This window comes from Triturus cristatus, chromosome 6, assembly GCF_964204655.1.
Source record: "Triturus cristatus chromosome 6, aTriCri1.1, whole genome shotgun sequence".
In the NCBI taxonomy this organism is placed as follows: domain Eukaryota; kingdom Metazoa; phylum Chordata; class Amphibia; order Caudata; family Salamandridae; genus Triturus; species Triturus cristatus.
The window spans coordinates 557,121,141-557,141,861 of NC_140589.1; the positions used below are offsets into that span (position 1 = coordinate 557,121,141).

The 20,721-nt window shown below is 51.4% G+C and overlaps 1 protein-coding gene across 4 annotated transcripts in view; it reads right to left on the reverse strand.

Moving 5' to 3' along the window:
* Positions 1-20,721, reverse strand: part of PHIP (PHIP subunit of CUL4-Ring ligase complex) — a 1,862,070-nt gene that overhangs the window by 893,844 nt on the left and 947,505 nt on the right. The gene's annotated exons all lie outside the window — the stretch shown is intronic.

Sequence of the window (20,721 nt, forward strand, 5' to 3'; positions counted from 1 at the left end):
TGTCGTGGAAATCGCTCTGCCCAGCGAGTCTGCTGTGTCAAGGCCACAACAAATCGTGAACTTGGCTGCATCTCTCCCTTCAGCAACAGCTTGGGAGAGCAACGTCCGGGCCTCCTCCTGACATTGAGGAAGCAATTGCGCCACCGTATCCCACACAGAGTGGGAATAATGACCCATGAGGCATGCAGTGTGCACAGACCGCAACCCTGAACTGGCGGAAGAGAATCTTCTTCCCAAACTGCTCCAGTTTCTTGGATTCCCTGTCCAGAGGTGCGGAAGGGAATGCGCTCAGGGACTCAGAGGTTTGGACAACCAAGCTCTCAGGGGTAGGGTGTTGGGAGAGGAAAATAGGGTCGCACGGGGCCGGGCGATGGCGTCGGGCCACGTTCCTATCCACAGGAGCCCCTGTGTTGGGCCGGGACCAGGTGCCCAAAAGAACGTCTGAAAGTGCATCATTGAAGGGCAACAGCAGCTCCGCAGAGGAAGCCAGCGGCCGAAGCACTTCAGTCAGGAGGTTAGTCCTGACGACCACTGTAGAGAGCTCGAGGTGGAGAGCCTCAGCTGCCATACGCAACACCACTGAATAAGTACCACCCTCCTCCGTAGCCACGGTAGAAGGAGGCAGTGCGCCAGGTTCTGGAGACAAATCCAGTCCACCTGCGTCCTCCAAATCCTCTTCCCAGTCCGGGTCTAACTCACATTGGTCTGCGAGAGGGTCTTCAGACCCCTCCCAGTCCTCCCTGTCCTCCGTAACCTTTGGGTAGGCTGAAAAGGAGGAGGAGGATGGAGAAAAGAATATAAATTCCTCATCGGCGTCAATAGACACCGGTCCAGCACCATCTCCGTGTCAGGGTGGAAGCCAGAGACGGCATCGGCCGGGGAGCCGGCCGTTGGCGGTGTCGTAGACGTCGATGTCGGCAGAGGTCACACGAGGCCAACCGACATTGGCTAGAATCCATGCATGGATCCATGGGGGTCTCATCGCTCCGAGGTCAGCGCCGGCGACGACGTCGGGGAAGAGCCGGCGACGAAGAAGGGCGAGGACCCCCAGTCGGACCTGTAAGGCCCGAAGGCACGCCCGAGGGGCCCGACGGGCCAAAGAGGCGGGCCATGGCTGTCAGAAATTCCTGCAGCTGGGCCGGAGTCGCCGACGGACCCGGGATGGGCAGGTAGGCCGTCGGCAACTGCGTAGGCTGCGCCGGAGCCGCGGGGGTGGCATCACCCACAGCAGTGTCGCGTGACAGCCTAGGGGAAGGTGAAGAGCGAAACGCTTCTTCGACTTAGTCTTACCTGACTCCAAGTGCGAAGACTTTGTCGAACGATGGTGGCGGCTCCCCAACCGGTCCCTCGACCTCACACGGGACCGGGACCTTGAACGGTGCGGAGCAGATTCCCGGGCCTCAAGCCACTTTCAGGACCACTCCCACAAAGTTTTCAGAGCCATGGCCCGGCAGTCGGGGCACGACGAGGAGACAAGGTCGCGCCCCAGGCAGTAGAGACACTGGCGGGTCCATCACCGATATCGTGTGGGGACAGGCAAGACTTGAAACCGGGCATCCCTTTACACCAGGAGTCAAAGACTCAAAAGAACAGAGACAAAAGTCCCCAGAAACTCAGTCAAAAAATTACTTGGGGTACCGCTCTCTCTGAATCTGCGCTTGTGCGGAAAAAGAAAGAACTGACGTCAGCACGCGAGTGCGGGGTCTTAGTAGCTGCCACGACGTCATCCCGGCAATCATGACGCCTACGACGGACGTTGAGCTGCAAGACGCCACCTTCGGAAGCGCAGGGGAACTGCTGACAAAAACTTTCCGGATCATGTCTGATGCCTGGGGGTAATTCTAAGGGGAGGACTATATCACTAACGTGTCTCTTTCAGATCCTCCTTTACACCGATTGCGGCTCCGAGGACCTGTGGGCACTGCAGCGCTGGAGAGGGCGGCTTGCAGCTGAGCAGTGAGGCCAGGGCCTGCGCAAAAGCTAAGGTGAGGAGGGGGACTCCTCCGCTAGTGATGGGACTGCTGAGTTGCCCTGAAGACAACAGCGACACTTGACAGCCCCAATCCTGTGTGTGCGGCACCCCGCGGGAGCAGGGGACCTCTGGGGGGGGGGGCCTACAGTCGGGGCCTAGACCTGTTGCGGCCCACTGTCCTGGGGACCAGCGGGGCTGTGGAGGCCCCCCTGGGTTGCGATTCCTACCTTCTCTGCCCCACCAACGCTGGCGAGAGGGCTGCTCGCCCTGCAACGGCCCGACAGTCGCATTGAGTTGCAAGCGGTCTAGAAGCCTGTCAACGGGGCGCCTGCTGTCGGAGTACCTGACAAACTAAGGGCCTGACTTTTCTACCCGCCAGTACTGGCCCCACCAACTACTCTTTTTGGGACTAAACCTCCGGATATTTATGGAGGTAAGACCCTCAGCACTTTCAATGGGTTGTGTGAAATTGTATGTGGGGGTTTATGCAAAGTCAACAGGATATAGTAAACTCTATTATGACTACGAATGTTAATGGGGCGTATGTTCGATTTGCGTGTGGCATACATTGATGGTTAATTAACCCATGATATAGATTAGGGTACGATTGGCTATCAATGAGATATAGGTGAATATGTACCTTTTCTTTCTTATCCATCATTACTAAGATAAGAGGCTGTAATATTGATCCAACTATTTACACATACAGGCTGGGGTGATTTGAACAAACCTCCAATATTGGATGGAGGTAAGTCTAAGATCTTAATGTAGTATTTATTGATTTACGGTGTACTTTCCGCCATTGTGAGTCTTCTGATAATAGACTGTTGTTGTTTTCTAAATAGAAATGTGAGTCGATTTTTTATGTTATTTGATATTTTGCATCCATGCAGGGACTTTGCCACACAGTTCCATATTTTGCTGTTACAGAGGACTGCTTTAAATACATCTTTCTACAACTGAGAATTGTATATGTATATGTATCTAAAGTAATCTTGCTTCAAATAGAAATGTGATATATATTCTTTTGTAATCCACTACTAGGTGTTTATGATCTTGTTTATATGGGCATAGGACTGTTTTGAGCCCTCGTGAGACACTTTTTTGAGGTGAGAGTTACTGGTGCTTTGGTGGAGTGATTTATAAATCAATAATTTGTCGCTCCTTGGAATAGTTTGTTAAAAACTAAATAGTATCGATTGGTCAGCAGCATGTCTCTGTCTGTTTTCTCTCTTCTCCTTTTCTCTTCTTTCCTCTTTCCTTTTACTTTTCCTACGTATTTATTCATACGTTTATTCATTCTCTTAATAATTTTGACATTATATATAAAAATAAAAACATTTTAAAAAAATTCTATCTCCTCATCCTTCTTGTTTGGCACTTTTCTACATTTTCTATGTAGGTTACAATATGTAAGGGTTGTATTTCTACCAAGCAGCTTATTTGTGTCACTTATATTACTGGCCATGGTATAATTAATCATTTTTGGTATGTTTGTGTATATGTATTAGACATACAGTGGTTTTTGCCCCTTTTTGCATTTTGAAAAGCACTAAGAAGTGTCACTTTTGGTTATATAGGTCTTCTGTTTTTGTCTTAATTTGTGATTTTATAAATGTAATATGTTTATTTATATAAGTCTGTTTGTTGCGTCCATGTATTTAGTATGTTTACATTTTTGTGTTCTTTCAGCCCTGACGAGGTTCCTATGGAACGAAACTCGTTGGCTGTGGTGGAAATTTTAAAAACTAATTTATAGAATAAAGGACATTTTGAAAGCACTTGAGGTTTTCCCTTGATTTCGTTTCTGGTGCACCGCCCTCAACCTCATGAGTTTGTCTGATTCTCAGTGGAGCAGAAGTGCGGCAAGCTCCGGACGGGCGTGCACTGATAAAGGACTTTCTTTACATTGGAACTGAAGTGCTGAACCTTGGTCAGCCGCATTGATCTTTTGTAACAAACCGATGAGGGGGCTGTTTGCCCTGCATCTGCCTGACATTCACATTGAGCTGCCTGCGGTCTGGAGGCCTGCCGGCGGGGCGTCTGCTGTCGGGCGCCTGACAGCATAGAAGCCCTCAGCGTTCTTGGAGGTGAGGAGGGCCATGACGGGAGAAACAGTGGACCCGCCACATGACCCTCGGAACAACAGCGTCCTCCGAGTGGCATGGCGCTCCCTACGAGTGGTTGGCAGGTTGACGTGGGATGGGCCACCCTGTTTGACACAAGGTACGGATCCTGATCGGCCCGCGATCGGTGGGACTGAGACCTAGGCCGCTGATCCCATTGGCACTGTACGGACTGGGGCCTCCTGATCCTACACATTGTACAGAGCAACTCTCTGTGGCTGGGGTGTGCCTCCCGAATCCTGCCGGGCCGTGGAACCTGCTTACTCATTTCGGCCCACTTTCGGCAGGACACACCATAGGCACTGCGGTTCGGTGGTGGGCCCTGCCTCCGTGGGCATCCACTGAGGCATAATACAGTTCATGCCCAGCCCGCGGTCAGGGGCCCTAAAGCCTGTACTGCTGGGACCCCCACTGGGGTCGCGTTGCCTGGAGCCGTCAGCCCCTGGGTTGCTGAACCGAATCATTGGGGCGGCTCTTTGTGGTGGGGGCGCACCTTCTGGGTCCAGCTGGGCTGTGGGACCTGCACATGCTGTTGGACACACGGTCGGCAGGGCAGCTCTGGGGGTGCTGTAACTTGCTGTCTCCCAGGGGAGGGGATGGCGGTAGGGGCTGAAGACCGGTGCTGGGCCTGCGGCCAGCAGACCCAGACTCCTTTCACCCAGTGAACCGGGGCAGGTCCAAATCGACCCGCGATCGGCAGGACATCCCGATTCGCACATGAGTGGCCCCCTTCTCTCCCCCAACAGACTGAGTCTGGCCTGAGTGCGCTGGCAGGCAGATGGCGCCCCGGAGCCCGGTGGGCCTAGAGTGATGGCTGTCCCAGGGGTGTTCCACGCAGCGCCATAGCTACAGGCAACTTCAACCTGTGGCCAGCAGGACACCCCGGGGGCGGGGGAGAAGATGCTTTGGCGCTGCCCTGAGAGGAAACACCCAGCTGGGCCTGTGAGGGCGAGCAGCACCATCTGCGCCACAATTAATAGGAGGCACCAGCCACAGCGGCGGGGGCGCTGAAGCCATGGGCAAGTATGAAGAACCCGGTGGATCCCCAGCCTGCACCCCCTGCGTGCGTGGGTTCACTGGCCCGGCAGACCACCAGGAGCGGGCGGTTGGGGTATCTCCCCTGGCCCCGACGAACCTCCTCTGGGGTCTCCGGCTCACAGTCGGCGGCAACATACTGCCAAAGGGTCGCATAACCGGATGCAGCCACTATAAAGCTTCTGTCTCAACTGGCTGCAGAAATCTCCCTGGGTTCGCAGGACCCCTCCCCTATTCGGCCAGCCAGCGTCTCTGGACTCCACAGTGACAAGGTGCTTGAAGAGACCATGCTGCCTCCCCGGTAAGAATTAGCAATCATGGGGAAAGCGAAACCCCCTTCTACCCAGATTAGGATGGAGCAGTACGCAGTAGTGGTCCTGGGCTTGGTGAGAATGCACCCCTGGCGACCAGCCGCCCAGAGCAACACCTGGCCACTATCCTGCAGGCCATCAAGTACTGTCAATGGAAACCAAAATTGGGGTGGTGGGAGTGGGCATAGCCCTTATTTGGGAAGACCTCCGCCATGCCACTGCTCACATCACAGAAACAGAGTCCCGTATCTCAGAGTTTGAGAATGACGTGCCAACCCTGAAGGCCAAAGTAAAGCAGCTTCTATCTCACCAGGCTGATCTGCATAGATGAGCTGAGGATGCTGAAAACCAATCAATCACGTAGGAACAAACTTCGCCTGGCGGGCCTTCCCAAGGGAGCGGAACCCCTACAAATGAGCACTTTCATCGAGGATTGGATTAAAATCTGGATGCCCCCGGGAGCCCTTGCATCGTGGTGGAGGGGGCCTACCTCAGGCCACATCTGGGTGCCCCGCATCGACCAATAATCCGTGACACCATCCTCCGGGAAGCCCGCTCCCGTTCAGAGTTATTCCACAAGGATGCCAAAATTATGATCTTTCCCAATTATACAAAGGAAGTGCAAGCCCAAAGAAGATCATACACCCATGTGAAACAAACTGCGAGCCCTTAACCCGGAGTACAGACTCCTCTTCATGGCCCATCTCAAAGTAATCTTCCAAGCTAAGTCATACTTCTTTGACACTCAGGAGGCGACTTGGACCTGGGTGACTGAGTAGGAGTCAGTCCACCCTCTGAGAGGTGCTTCCCAGTCCGCACCCCAGAGGGGACTTTGGGTGGACGCACCAGTGAATACCCGTGGGCAGCGTGCTGAGTCCCGGAGAAGGCGCAATGCCCGAGGAGCAGCCTTGGCCTCCCCCGCTGCCTTTCCCAGTGAGAGGAGCAGATGGTCTGCATCCCTGGAACCGGCAAAAATCCGGGAGAGCTCTGATGGGCTGCACACAACGCCCGAGGTGCACTCCGCTGGTTCCCCTGGTCTGAGCTCTGTAGACACCGACCTCTCATGCAGCCTTCATATCTGAACTCAAGTACCTGCCTGAACTAAGTATTAAACTGGAGTAACGCTAATCCTACATTGTAGAGGGACCCATTGCATCTCCTTACACTACGTCTCCGTAGCTAGGTTTCCCTTCTTTTCTAGCGCTCTAAGTCTTTGTTCACTGGGCGACAGATGCTTCAATTGGGGAGGGGGGTTGTTTGGGATTCTAGGTAGGGATCGTTCTCCCTGCTTTCAGTTGTGTTAACTTGTTTTTCAGCAACACTATGTGCTCCATTCAAGATGCACTCCCACTTGGTCCATACAGTAATGTTAGATGCTGCCGGCCACTCCCAGGTGCTAAATATCACGAGCATTTAGACGCCCAAGACCTCAGGCCTCGCAAGTCACTACTCTGCAATAATGTCACAACTATATAGCGGAGGAGAGCCCCTTAGAATCCTTTCATGGAAAGTTAACGGACTCTTGGATAAAATCAAGCGGACCGCTATCTTGAAGAATGCGATGAGGGTTCGCCCAGATGTTCTTTTATTGCAAGGGACACATCTGATGAGAAACCGATGCCCCTTGTTGGCACGTAAGGGCTTTGATAGGGTTTGGCACTCAGGGTTCTGTAGAGGGGCCCGCAGAATGGCAATCCTACTACAACGCTCCTTCCCATTCACACCGACCCCTTGGGTCGATTTGTCTCCCTCACAGGTACCCTTGGAGATACCACTATTAATTTGATATCTATATATGCTTAGCCAGCAAAATTAGACGCCACTCTTCGAGCAGCCGTGGAGACAATACCCTCTCTCTCCCAGGGTCTGACGGTGATTAAAGGGGACTTTAATGCTGTCCCGCACCCCGCCAAAGATGCCACGGGCTCCCTGTCCTCCCATAGAAAACTATGGGACAAACGACTCGGAGACTCGGAGACTGATCTCTAAACTGGGCCTCTGCGACGTCTGGCACACCAGGCACCCTAGAGCACTGTAGTATACACACACCTCCGCTGCACACCACACTCATTCCCGCATTGACCTGCTCTTCATGCCAACCCCCGACTGTAGATAGGTCACAGAGATCTAAATCCTGGTGTCGAGGCGTTTAAGACCACTATCCGCTCCTCCTGCAGTTAGGGGGCCTAACGGGTGCTCTTCGCCCTATATGGAGGCTCAATGCATGGTTTCTTCCAGGACCAAGAGAACAAACGTGGAATTGAGCAAGAACTGACACACTACTTAAAACACCAATGGGGGTACAGTCCAACTTCAGAGCACGCTGTGGGAGGCAGGTAAGGCCACAATTGGAGGGTACGCAAAAAGATTCCTCAAACGCAGTCGGCAGGCCCAGGAACACCATCTCTCTCAGCATGAGGCCAAGGCCCTTCGGCTGGAAACTACTTAATATGAGAAGTAATCAGGACCATCTCTCTTGAATTTGCTAAGATGATCTGGAGGTCCTCGATGGCCCGGGTTTATAGTGGGGACACAAAAATGGCAAGTTGCTCCACTGGCTCGCCACTCACCCCGTAGCTAGTTTGATAGTTCCTGAAATCCGAGACGCCTTCCCGCTCAGGAGAGGGACCAGGCAGAGATGCCCACTCTCCTCTCTCCTATTTGCGCCAACAATAGAGCATCTGGCCTGTCTCAAACTGCCTGACGTTTGAATACAGGGGTTGCTTTGTATTCAGACGAGGTCCTACTCTTTCTGGCTGACCCTGCCCGATCTGGTCCGAGATGTCTCCAGCTCCTCCAAGCCTTCGGAAGAGTGTTGGGCTTACGTCTTAAACCGGATAAATCCAATCTACTCCCTCTACACACCTCATGTGAGTGTGTGGACTGGCAGACAGCCATCTCTTTAAGGAGACTTTCCCTCAAGTATCTCGGTATATGGGTGGTTCTTATCCCAGAGCGGACCTGGTCCCTAAATGTGGGCCCGCTGCTCAAGCGTGTGGAGGACTACCTTGGTCGTTGGCAGTCTCTTCTGCTCAACCCTCACGGTAGGGGCACCTTATTCAAAATGATGATCCTGCCTTGTTTACTATATGTACTTCACAATATCCCACTTCACCTCCCCCACAGTTGGTTCCATGTCGATGCACCTCTTACGACAGGGGAACAGGAATGGTGAACCCCTTTCTATACTACCTGGCCACATGCCTCTTGGTGATCCATTACTGGTTTGACAGCAGATGGTCGGACCCAGCCTACTGTTTGGAGCTGGAGAGCCTCGGATTCTCACAGGGACAGGCCTTGCTGTATGGGTCTCCAATTACTTTCCCTCTACCAACAGTCACCAGAACGGCGCTCCTTGCTTGGCAGGCTGCGATGTGCCACATGCAATGCGATGCCAAGCTGAAACTACAGACACCCCTATGGCACGGTGCGTGGTTGCAGGAGGTGGGGACGTTAGCGGGCTTTCAAAAATGGAAGCTGATAGGTATCATTCAGCTGGGAGATGTGTGCAAAGATGATCACCTGGCCTCCTTCCATGAACTAAAGCAAACACATTGCTTACGTGCTACTCAATTCTATAAATACCTCAAAATGCGACATGCCCTCGCCCTCCACATTCCCGATTACACAGTAATCCCGGAGTTTAGTCCAATGGAAGATAAGCTCCTTAGGGGGGGGGGATCTGCGGAGGGGAGGAAAATCCCAGACCTACCGTTCCCCGATAAACACTCTGTCTAATCTTGGACCCCCTCAGTGCCCGCTGGGAGCAATGGGTTGGCCCCTTGGAGGAAGAAGACTGGAGAGATGCATTGATGGCCCCCAGGGTGCCAACCATTTCGGCTAGGCTTCGCCCAATTCAAATTCATTATCCTCACTGTGCACATCGTACTCCTGTGAGGCTGTACAAAGCAGGACTCCTCTCATCCCCAAGATGCCCCCGGTGTGCAGCTTCCTCAGTGGATTTTTACCACATAGTTTGGTCCTGCGTCATCCTCTCCACTTATTGGACGTCGATTATAGACTAGATGAGTGCTATCCTAGGCTGGGCAGTTCCCCTTAGCCCTCTCGCTCTTCTTCTGGGGGCGATGGACGGGTTGGATGGCTCCCGTGCCGACAAGCTGCTCCTGGGATCAGCCATAATGGTGGCTAAAAGAGACACTGCGGTGGCATGGGAGGAGTCGGCAGCCCCTTTCTGTTGAGAAATGGTGTAGGGGAGTGGACTGTTGTGCTGTTCAAGGAGGAACGGTGTACGAGGCAAGAGGCTGTCCGGCCAAACATGGATGCATATGGGGCAAATGGTTGGGCTTACTGGACTGATCTGCTGCAGACATGACATGCGAAATGTCTTATGTATCACAGTGTTGCTCTGTTCTGTTTATTTTGTGCTTAAAATCAATACAACTGTGTATAAAAAAAGGCAGTTTGCACTCTCCCTCAAACAGTTGTAAAATGGAGCTTAGAGAACAGATGTTCTGTAGGGATGACCTGATCAAATGAATGATACAGTTTTTGTATTGGAATGCTCTGTAGGCACTCAAAAGCGAATTGGACAGCCAGTAGATTGCTATGTCCAGACACAAGCTGGGTGAGCATACACCTTATGCACAAGGATATCAGTGTGAGTAAACTACCCCTTACTCTGCCTGCAGGTTAGGTTTTTGCTGGTAAAAAAACACAAAGGAAGAGTATCCGTCTAGGTGGTAAAAATTATCTGGGTCCAATGTCTCTTGTAGATTCACAATCTTGTAATTTCTAATTGGTTTTGTGCAAACCTAATTCTCTCTTTTAATAGCCAGCGCAGCAATGTTCCAGCTACAAATGTTTATGGGTGCTTGTTTGTTGTAATAAACCTCACCCACAGAAATCTCGCTATCGATGTGGGCCTAACCTTGCTCTGCGGGTGCCCCCCGGATGCTGGAATAAGTCAATCATTACAGTCCAGTTTCCCCCAAGGTTGACATCTATTCCTCAACTCCACTCGAGAAACAAGGCATCTATTAAGATGAGTTATCCTACCCTTATTATGGTAAGATATGCATCTGTGGTCCCATGTCTCTTGCACAATAGATGGGTAAAGAAATCCTAGTGGAAGCACCTGAATGCTTGGGTATTGAGCCTCTTTGGGGAGATTGCACTGAAATGGTTGCCTCGCTGCTTCGGCTCACCTAAAGTTTATCCCCATCCAATTACTTTTTACCAGGACCTAGCCAGTCCACTCGTCTGGCCAGGATTATATCATCAGTCATGAGCACTTCCTCCGCTCTTTGAAAAGCACCAATGTTTGGCTTTGCGAGTTAGGTCATGGGTTAATTCCACCACTCGCAGAGTCGGGGGAGGGATTTTGATTCAGAAGGAGGGTGGAGACTATGAGCAGGGGCACATGGTTGCATATTATTTTGCTTAGAGGGGATCCCAGACCCTTATTTGCGGAGTTCGGTGGGGAAGGAGGATGCCTCAATAGAATGTGAATGGGCGGCAGTGGGCAGGGTATGTCTTTCTCTGTCTTTGCCCTGATTAGGGCCTGAAGGGATCTTGTCTTTGTGGGTAGGCCGTGCTTGCTGATGTCTGTGACAAAACATGTATTTCTCCAAGATTAACCTGTACACAATAAACGTTCTTAGAGAGTCTTTCCCCAGAATCAGACAAATTGGGGTATCACAGTTAATTAACTCCCTATTGGGTGAATGATATTGGGATTTATATAAAGACACCAAGTCTCAATCTATTCGGTCCAAGCAAGCGCGGATAGGGCTTTGCTGGATGTCTATGATGTCTATGGACATGGAATCTCTAGCATTTATCCCTGCTGCTCCAAGGAAAAGCAAATAAAGGTAACATCATCCCATGGTTGCAGTACATTAAAGTTTCATTTAAAAAACTGGGGTGTGCATCCCTATATGGGATGCCTGATATATTAACAAAAAGAACTGTATGGAATCAAAAAACAATTTATGATAACAGCTAAAGCTGGCAGAGAGGACAGATAGCTTCAAAAACCCTTTGTCAGGGCACAAACAATTAAAATGAGATACTTTCATGGAACCTAAACAGAATGTTGTGACATTACCCCACCACTGCTTCCTTTTAACACGTTGTAGGTTGAACCTTTTTTACTGGATTTTCGACAAGGCACAATGCACTATCTTTTTTTTTTTTACCCCTATGTTTTGAGACGGCGATACATTTAACCCTTGCTCAAAGGGAAGGGGTTTTGGCAGGTACAGCCTGCCCTGATCTATCTTCAAATGCTGCAGATCCCGCTGCAGCTCCCACAAGTCTGTTTTAATGTGGGTAGTATCTCGTTGGGTGCCCCCTTAGAAGCAGGAAAAAACGCTTGAGCTGGCCTTTGTTTCTAACTTTTTATTGTATCTTGATGAACAAGTTACTTACCTTTGGTAAAGATATATCTGTAAGAAACATTAGCTAGTGTTAAATTCCTTACCTTAGAATATCCCCAGGTGTCAGACTGGATCCGGAAAGTTTCCACTAGCAGTACCTCTGCGCATCAGTAGGTGGCGTCGTGCGGCTCCGCGCCAGTCGCTGGCGTCGTATGTGCCGAGATGACGTCACGGAGACTACTTAGGCGCCACCCATGCGTGCTGACGTCAGTTCTGTACACGACTTTCCGCGCCAGGAACGCAGAGCCATGCAAGACACTGACCACTGGTGCATAAAACTAGGGCCCTAAAAGGGATGACCTTAACCCTAGAAATCAGTTCGAAGTATGGGGAGGATGGGTGGGGCGGTAAGGAATCTAACTCACTAATGTTTCTCACAGATAGATCGTTACCAAAGGTAAGTAACTTGTTCATCTGAAAGAAACACGTTAGTGTTAGATTCCTTACCTTAGAATAGATACCCCAGCAATACCAACCCCGGTGGTGGGTCTGCGAACTAAAATCACACCAGAAAATCCCGGAGAACAGAACAGCCAACGAAGCCGTCTCTCCAGACTTGACTGTCAAGGCAATAATGCTTGGTAAAGGTATGCAGCGAGGACCGCGAAGCTGCCTGGCAGATATCCTGCAAAGCAACTCCCCTTCCCAGAGCGGTAGTGGCTGCTGTCGCCCGAGTAGAATGGGCACGCAGCCCCACAGGAGGCACCTTTTTAGCCAAGGAGTAACAAGCTTTAATACACAGAACGACCCACCGAGAGATGGTTCGTTAGTGCACAGCCCGACCCCTTTTTTCTTTTTTTTTAGCGACCACGTAGCCAACAAAGAGTTGATCGTCCACCTGGAACTGTTGTGTGTGCTTCAGAGAGAACAAGAGCGCACGTTTTGAGTCCAGACGATGGAGCCTCTCTTCCTCTTTCAAAGGATGCGGAGGCGGAAAGAAGGTGGGCAAAGTGATGGTCTGCCCGATGTAGAAGGGTGTGACAACCTTGGGCAGAAAAGGAGGACGAGTCCTTAGCACCACCTTGTCCGGATGAACAGAAAGGAAAGGAGGTTGAGAAGAAAGAGCCTGGAGCTCACTATCTTCTGGCAGAAGTAACAGCAACCAGGAAAGCAGTCTTTAAGGTGAGAAGACATAAAAGACAGTTGTGAAGCGGCTCAAAGGGAGCGCACATCAAATAAGTCAATACAAGATTCAAGTCCCACTGAGGCATTATAAAGGGGACCGGAGGGAATGTGTGTGTAAAGCCTTTCAAAAAACGACTAACAGGGGACTAGAAAAGCGAAGGCTGATCTGGAAGCCTTAAATAAGGCGGAAATGGCCGGGAGATAGCCCTTGATAGTGCCTAGAGCAGAGCCCTGCTGGGCTACAGAAAGGAGGAACAGAAGAACTTATGAAAGATGGGCAGAAAGGGGATCCACAGCCTTCATTGTGCACCATGCCACAAATTTATGCCACCTGCAGCGTAAACCGTTTTAGTGGAGGGACGCCAGGCTGCCAAGATAACATCACAGACTTCGGCAGGAAGGTCAAAAGCTGTCAACTGTCGCCGCTCAATCACCACGCATGGAGGTGGAGGCTGGACAGGTTCGGATGAAGGACCGTCCCCTGCTACTGCGACAGAAGAACCTCCTGAAGAGGCAATCTGATCGGAGGACAGATTGCCAGACTGAGCAGCTTGGGATACCATACTCTTCTTGCCCAATCTGGAGCCACAAGAATGACTGGGGCCTGGTCGCTCCTGATCTTCTTCAGCACTCTGGGCAGAAGTGGTATAGGCGGAAAGGCGTACAACAGACCGCAACTCCACGAAAAGCGTCTGCGAGTGAGTGCCGCCTTGGACATTCCAACGCGCATTATGGATGACTTTGCGCGTCCTCTTCGGTGGCGAATAGATCAAACCAAGGCTCTCCCCACTGCAGAAAGAGACCTTGCACCAGGTCCGAGGTCAGACGCCATTTGTGATCCAACATGCATCTGCGGCTGAGTTCGTCCGCCCTGGCGTTCAGAGAGTCTGCCAGGCGTTGAACCACCAGAGACATGCCCCGATGTTCCAGCCATGTCCAGAGGTGCAGAGCCTCCTAACATAAGGTCCACGAACCCGCCCCGCCCTGTTTGTTGCAATACCACATGGCGGTGGTGTCTGAACACCTGCACTACCTGTCCCCGGACAGAGGGAAGGAAGGTTTCCAGAGCAAGTCGGATCGCCCGCAGCTCCAGAAGTTTGATATGGAGCCGGAACTCCACCGGAGACCAGAGGCCCCTGATCTCCGCCTCTCCAATGTGGCCTCCCCATCCCAGGAGGGACGCATCCGTCACCACTGTGAACTCCGGTTGGGGAATGGAGAGGGATCTGCCATTGACCCAATCGCCATTTGTGAGCCACCACTGCAATTGACGTGCAGTGCCCTCCAAGATCTGGACGTGATCGGACAGGTTGCCCTGATGCTGCGCCCACTGAAACTTCAGGTCCAACTGCTGAGCCCGCATATGCCATCTGGCATGTTGCACTAGCAGGATGCAGGAGGCCATCAGGCCCAGGAGCCGGAGGGTCATCCTGACTGAAACCCGGGAGAGAGGCTGAAAGATTGGAATCATAGCCTAAATATCCCAGCTCTGCTGCTCGGGAGGATAGACCAGAAACTGTGCCGAATCCAGAACTGCTCCGATGAATTGGAGCTTTTGAGAGGGATTCAGGTGCGACTGTCACATTGATGGAAAACCCCAGCGAATGCAGGAGGTCGGCCGTAGTCTGGAGGTGGGAGACGACCGTTTGGGGCGAGCCCGCCGTCAACAACCAGTCGTCTAGATAGGGGAAGACAGAGACCCCCGATCTGCGCAGATGAGCTACGATCACCGCCATCACTTTCGTGAACACCCGATGGGTGATGGTAAGTCGAAAGGGGCTGGAGAAGTGGACTGAAAGGGAAGGGAGTAACATCCACTTGTCCAATGTGATAGCGTGCCAGTGGGGAAGGTGATGGTGGATCCTGTCACCCACAGGCGGGAGGTGCCCCCCAAAGCTCGGATTAGGAAGGTTTGGAGGTAGAAGCAGCGGGGGCGGAGGTGGACTGACCACCACGCTGATTCCAAGACCCGCCCCTGTGGAAACCGCGGCCGTGCCGAGGCTGGGTCTGCACAGGCCTATGCGCCCCTGCTGTGGCCACGAAAGGAATGAAAACCAGGAGTGGCTGGGCTTTTCGTGGAAAGACCTGAGGCCTTGGCCATGGCCCACAACTCCTTAAAACGCTCCAGTGCACTGTCGGCTTTATCGCCAAACAGGTGAGTGCCATCAAAGGGCATGTCCATGAGTGAGCTTTAGCCATCTGGCGAGAACCCGGTAGATCTCAACCAGGCGTGGCGACGAAGCGCCACAGTCGTAGCAATTGCTCTACCTAGGGAGTCCGCGGTGTCCAAACCACACCGAATGGCGAACTTAGCCGCACCTTTACCCTCAGCAACAGTTTGGGACAGCACAGCTTGGGTCTCTTCAGGACACTGAGGCAACACCTGTGCAACTGTATCTCACCCAGCGTGGGAATAGCGGCCCAATAGGCAGGCGGTGTTCACTAACCGCAGCCCAAGCTGGCCGAAGAGAACAACCGCTTGCCAAACTACTCCAGCTTCATAGAGTCCTTATCCGGCGGAGCCCTGGGAAAGGCACTCTGGGACGTCGAAGCGTGGATGACCAGGGTCTCGGGCGTAGGATGAAACGTCTGGCGACGTTCTTATCCACAGGGCCCCTGTAGCTGGCCGTGACCAAGTACCCAGTAAGACGTCAGTGAGGGCGTCATTAAATGGCAGCAGGGACTCTAACGAAGTGGACACCGTCTGGAGCACCTCAGTGAGGAGATTAGTTTTTAGGGCCACCGTAGGGAGATCAAGTTTGAGGACCTCAGCTGCCCGACTGAGCACCATCATGTAAGAAGCGCCCTCCTCCATGGTAGGCGGAGGACAGGCAAGCCCCGGGTCAGAAGAGAAATCAAGGCCGCCGGCCTCCTCTAACGCGTCCGCCCAGTTCTGCTCAGAGTCACACTGATGAGCAAGAGGGTCCTCGGACCCCTCCCAGTCATCCTCCACCTCCGCCGTATGTGGTACAGGCTGCGGCGGAAGGGCAGGGACCGGGGAAGGATCAAATGGTGCCGGGAACCGCGCCGGACAGGGCCGAACCAGCGCAGTGTCCCAACGCAGATACCAGGTAGGGACAAAATTGTCCTGGAACCTGGGCAGTGACAGAACAAATGGCATCCACTGCGGCGCCGGACTCAGAGCCGTGGGTGGCGCTGGGGCCAGAGCCGGACCTTGCGGCGGCATGGCCGGAGCCACAACGCCAGCGGCGCAGGATCCTGCAGCGCCGGAGGCGGAGTCGAGGGTGGCGCTGGGGCCGGAGCTGGCAGTGTGGGACCTTGTGGTGCCGTTGCCAGAGCCAGCGGCGTAGGATCCTGTGGCGCCAGGGCCTGAGTCGCTGGCAGCGCCGACAGTCCGACAGGATCCTGACACGGGACCGCAGGGCCCAAGGGCACGCAGGCGGGAGCCCAAGGCCTAAACAGGCGGTCCATGGTAGCAAAAAATTCATGCACCTGTGCGGAAGTCGCTGACGGACCCGGATAAGGTGGGAAGGCCGCGGGACTCCCGGGCTCCGAAGAAGCCTCAGGAGCAGAACCCCTGTCCCCCTCGTCCACATCCGGGGACCGACAGGGGGACGTCGGAGAGCGCCAACGCTACTTCAACTTCTTTTTGTGTCGTCTCTTACCCTAATCAGAGGGTGAAGACTTGGAGCCCGAGGAGCGATAATAGTGGCCCCGCGAGCGTTCTCTGGAGCGGCCCCTGGACCATGAACGGTGCTGGGACGAGTGCCGGACCTCAAGCAGCTTCCGGCGACGCTCCCTCAAGGCCTTCGGGCCATGGCCAGACAGTCCATACAGGACCGGGAGACGTTGTCGCTCTCCAGGCAGTAGAGACAAACATTGTGGGGGTCCGCCACCGGCAGATTGCGACAGCAGGCCCCACAAGACTTAAAACCAGGCATCCCTATGTGCACCAGAGTAGACTCAAACTTACGGGAGACAAAAGTCTCAAAAAGATAGTCAAAAAGTGACTAAGGTAGGTGGCTCTAACTGGATCTGCGGCTTACTGGCGCGGAAAAAGAAAGAACTGACGTCAGCGCGCATGGGTGGCGCCTAAGTAGTCTCCGTGACGTCATCTCGGCACATACAACGCCAGCGGACGCGGAGCCAGACGACGCCACCTACTGACGCGCAGAGGTACTGCTAGCAAAAACTTTCTGAATACAGTCTGACGCCTGGGGATATTCTAAGGTAAGGAATCTAACACTAACGTGTTTCTTTAAGATCAGGGAGTATTGTGTACTCATAGTAGACATGAGTGTTCACGTACTGTGGTTTTACCCTCGCCATGTATGTAATATGCTTTTATGGTTTTTATCAATCGAATTAAGTATTTTGACTGACCTTTCAGAGGGCCACGGGGAAAGCAGGAGCTACTGGACTTAACTTTGGGGGTTAAGGCCTTCTTCTTCTGATGTCCCTGGGCCTGACATTCTATGGGTCCAGAGCAACTTGGCCAAGTAACCGTTCATCACTTGACTCTCCATGGTAGAATGGGTCAAGTGGTCCAGGGCTTTTCAGGGTCCAGACTCGAGCACGCACAGGTCACCACAGCATCCCTTCCCTCGACGCCGGCAAAAGCAGGCAATATCCTACTTCTTCATGGCAGCCTCCTCTAACATATGGGTTTGCTGACTTTACTCCATACACAAGCGACAGCCCGATTGGCACAGCAGTAATGCAATTTTCACAGTGGCTTCCTCTGGGATATGGGGTCGCTGACTTTACCCAGCACACGGGCGACGGCCCAATTGGTGCAGCAATGGCTAGCTTCACAGAAGACCCTCTGGGTTACCGACTAACACACAGCACACAGGCGATGGCCCAATGAGCATGGAAACTTCACTACTAACTTTGCAGTGGCCCTCTCTGACATACAGGGTCATCAACTTGAACCTGCAAACGGGCAATGACTGATTCGGTCTCCTCACACCTCGCTACAGGGATCAACTTATCGGGATCTCCCACTGAACCTTGCTGCCTTCAGTTGCCTTATCTTCCTCACAGGGATCACTGGTCCAGGCAAGCACTGGTGTCCCATGCTCCAGGGGCAGGTGACCTTGGATTTTCATGGGTGATGCCCCCCTCACCCAGCAGAGAGACTGACAAACCTTAACCCCTCAGTCCTGGTCACAGGTAGAAGTCTTGCAGAGCTTCTCCCCCTCAACATACCACCTAACTGGCTGCTTGCCAGTTGACAATTTTCGGTGTCTTGAGCTCATCTTTTTATAATCATTTTCCAGACACTAAATGTAATTTTGTGTGTTTGTCTATGAAGGTTGTGCTGGGGATCTGCTTCCTTTTGAAGTGCCTACTCCTCTACCCTGCCCTTTCTCCAGAAAACAGTCTGTCACAGCAGAAGCAACTCCAAATCTGATAGCCCCACAACAAGAGCCATGGGACTGACTACAGGTTCACACCTGAATGTCAGCCACAGTGATATGTGCATCAAAAAATTATCCCAGGGCCCCAGTCCTATCTTTGTGATTCGCTTATCAGCACCACCTCCTCTCTAAAATATGCCCAGGTCTCTTCCCAGTGACCGCTCTCTGAATCAAAAAGTACGCTTTCAAGTATACTGAAGAGCCTGGCTCTTCCTTTCTCCAGTGTGTCCCAACCTAAATTGAACACAGAGTCTCCCATGCTTTGTACCATTCCCAGGAACACATACCCCCAGCACATGCACACAACCACATATGTTCTGTACCATGCTACATACTAACTTGATTTTGCCAAGGGTGAGTAAAACACAGCAGTGGAACTTTAAATGAGTGGGCCTGTATGCCTATGTCCTGGCTCAGACGTATGATCCTTGTTCACCCATGACAACAAAATTCACCACCAGGAATCCAAACATCTTTGCAGCAGGGGCACTCAGCAAGGGTACATGTCTATCACCCTGTGAGGGACTTTTCCGTCCCAACACCCAAAAAAGAGCTGATCGGCCACCCAATGGTCCTTAGTAAAATCAATGTAAAAGGTTAAAGTTCTTTTGGGGTCAAAACAAGGGAGTCTTTCCTTTTTTAAGGGTTGAAGTGGAGCAAAGAATGTCAGGAGTAAAGGAGACAGGCTAACGTGAACAGGAGTCACAACCTTCAGTAGAAAGGCTGCTGTAATTTGTAGCATCAATTTGTCCTGAAAGAACGTGGTGTGGGGCAGCATTAATGAAGGAGTTTGAAGGGCATTCATGCAACGAGCTGAAGTGATTACGATGGGTCAGGAGCTGCAGGGGGCAATTTTGTATTGGCACATAGGGTACACAAAAGAATACAAGAATCAAATTGAGGTCCCACTGAGGCATCGCAAAGGGTTTAAGTGGAAACATATGTACTTAACCGTTTACAAAAGGAATCCAAACCAAACAAACAAGGACGGTTGGTCAGGTAACTGCAAGAAGGCTGAAAAGGTTTCAGAAATAAAACAAAATGCTTTAAAAGCTACAAGGATACGTCATTTTAGAGTCAGTGATGGAACAGCATCCTCTACCTATATTGCAGCTTTGTTCTTCAGATTGTAGAAGCAGAGGACACTGTCAATTGGCAGTATATAAGAAATGATGAATTCCACAGGATGCAGGCAATACACACCAAATACAAGGTAGATGAAGTTGTACCCGCTGGGGCATGTGCCTAGATATTTCTTCACTCAGACACAGTCTTTTTTTGGGAGTTCCTCTCTAGCACAGTCATCTCTCTGTTTTTTCTCATCCATGTCTTGTGGTACACACACCACAGACAGCCACGGTTGACGAAGGTCCTGGTTGGAATTGTAGCCTATCAGAAAATCGTCCTTTAGAGACAGATGTAAAAAAAGGTCCAGAGCCAAGGGTTCTGCAAATTAATTAGGAAAATGTTCCAGTTTAAATCAGTGCTTGAGCATATGTATTTGTGTTGTTAATAGTGAAAATAACTTTGAGGATAATGATAGCAAATCAGTGCGACAGTGTTGGAGACTTGATTAAGGGAAATGGATATACAGCTCTTCTGTCTCCCAAAGCTGAGAGGAGGGGGAATTTGCTCCACTGAAAAAAGCAGGATTGGACTCCATAAGAGCATATTTCATCTGGTTTATTTGCTCCCCTAATTTTCCTTTGTGACAAACATCCTCCATAAACCATAGCCTCCTACATGGCTACTGTGGACATGGCATAATTCTCAATGGTGCTAGAGCCTGGAAGGCAGACGACCTGGTAATCATTCGAGCCCTTTTTCTCAGCACAGAAGGGCCATTTCATTGCACAAACAATTTGCCTGCTTCCAATTGTTCCTTACCATTTACATTACAATCTCTGCCAAGGACAAGGAGTAGTTAATTTTCTTTGTTCAATCGCAGCTTGATGCTCCTAACCCTAATGTAATCTCGAGGAGACTCTAGTGCCTAGAAGCTTGGACATCTTTTCCGTACCATCCCAGAAGGCCATTCTAAAATACAACTAGATGTCATGTGTTTACAATCACCTTCCTCTTGATCACCGTGGTAAAAATAAGGAGTATGATTTCAGGCCTAAGAAGTCCATCTATGCTACACTGGGGACAAGCAAAGTCTTGAATGAACTATGGATGGTGTCATTTTCTCAATGAAAAGAGTACAAATTATTTTCAAGTTAAAAATTAGCATGATTATCTTGTTATTCTGATCTTAATGGAAATACAATTTTTCCTTTAAGTGGTGTAAATAATAACTGGAGTGATAGTAAAGTTTTTCTAAATTTGGGAAACCCCCATGACTTTGAATATGTAACTGCAAACTGTATG